Raw genomic sequence first — 1981 nt, forward strand, 5'->3', positions numbered from 1 at the left:
AAAGTAGCAGGTTAGGATTACTAAAGTAGCAGGATTAGATTATTTTTAAAGGCGGTTATGGAATTGTAATTCTGGTTGTTTAATGTTTCAGGGACTCCTGAAACAACCAGTCTGTCGTCTTGTGAAACAGTGGATGTATAGAATCTAGCTAGCTAAAGCGTTTACTGCAAATTGAATGTACAATTTTGCTGAAATTTTACCATGCAATGCAGATGAAGTAACTAGCTAGCTAACTCTTTTTCTCACTTATTGTGCAGTGGAGGATAAAAAAAAATATTACCTGTATGCCTATGGATGTGTAGCTAGCTGTCTAGCCGATCTGTGTATGAAACCTAAAACGTTTGGTATACACATTAGTTCAGAACCTAGCTATGAACCTCAGCTATCATAGCCTGTTGTATCCACTTCAAAACAGTTTAAATGACATTAATTGAAGCCTATTGATTGAGTAGAATATAACATAACTTTGTGCCGAGGATGCAAGTCGTATATACATGTAGTTATTACCATGCATGAGCCCCCCCCATTGTAGCCTGTAAATGTAATATATTCACTGATCATGTAACTCTACCTTGGCAAATAAAGGTTCAGTTCAGGTATGAATGTCTTTGAGATTATTTTTCAGTCGTATCCAATACCAGGAGTATCAAATTCCAGTCTTTGAATGACGCTGTGTCTGCATGTATGTATTGCAATTATACACTTCAACAGCGTTTACCAATCTTGGTCCTGGGACATCAATGCTTACACATTGTAACTCTGCAATAGACTAGAAACAATGATTTAACTAGTTAAAGGCTGATTTGTAATTCATTCAGAACTATAATGTTAACAAAAAAAACAGTACACTACACTTCCTATGCGTCATGTAAATACTGTAAAAACCTGTTCATCTGTAACGGTCGTCGTACATAGTGGACCAAGGCGCAGCGGGTTCAGTGCTCATACTGACTTTTATTGAACACAAAATAAACAAAACAAGAACAACGATCGATCGAACGAACAGGATTGCAGGTTAAACACACAGCAGTGCAAACAACAACTTCCCACAAAGGGACAGGTGAAAACAGGGCTACCTAAGTATGACTCCCGATCAGCAACAACGATGTACAGCTGTTCCTGATTGAGAGCCATACCAGGCCAACACAAAGAAATACACAACATAGAAAACCATAGAAATACAAAACATAGAACAATACCCCAAAACACATAAATCAAACACCCCTCTTACATAAATACATATCCCATAAAACCCCGAAGCACATAAAACAAATACCCCCTCTGCCACGTCCTGACCAAACTATAATAACAAATAACCCCTATTACTGGTCAGGACGTGACATCATTTCAACATCTAATGTCCTTCATCTGCATCGATCTGATAAACACAGGATAGGTGTAGTATTTCATCGAACGAGAGACTTAATTTAAAACGGTAGAGAATTGTGAAACGCTTTATTGAAAGAAGTTCATTATCCAAGTGTTATAAATACATAATACATGCATTATAAATATTACAATTGTCGTATTATATTATAAATACAAGTTCAATATGTACTTCAATGCACATCTGGTGTTCACTATAAAAATAAACAGGAAGAAAGAAAGTGCTTGCTGTTTGGGGTTTTAGGCTGGGGGTTTCTGTACAGCACTTTGAGACATCAGCTGATGTACGAAGGGCTATATAAATACATTTGATTTGATTTGAAAGAGGAGGTGGGAAAGAGATAAAAACAGAGGAGCAGAGAAGACAGTATATGATTAATGAATCACAGTGCTACCCTAATATTCTCTCAGTTCATCACAATTACATAATAGTGTCTATAGTGGTGTCTCCTAGTGCACGTCACCATGAATGAAAATCCCCCCTGCTCTCTCTCCTTTCTGCTCCCACAAGCCCTGGTAGCTCGCCGTGATCGTATAGTGGTTAGTACTCTGCGTTGTGGCCGCAGCAACCCCGGTTCGAATCCGGGTCACGGCA

General features: G+C 38.3%; 1 non-coding gene across 1 annotated transcript; it reads left to right on the top strand.

Moving 5' to 3' along the window:
• Positions 1-1909: 1909 nt before the first annotated feature.
• trnah-gug (transfer RNA histidin (anticodon GUG)) lies at positions 1910-1981 on the top strand. The gene has a single exon. It is a non-coding gene; the product is annotated as a tRNA-His (tRNA).

The sequence above is a fragment of the Salmo salar genome, chromosome 07 (assembly GCF_965601325.2).
Source record: "Salmo salar chromosome 07, fSalSal1, whole genome shotgun sequence".
Taxonomy (NCBI): domain Eukaryota; kingdom Metazoa; phylum Chordata; class Actinopteri; order Salmoniformes; family Salmonidae; genus Salmo; species Salmo salar.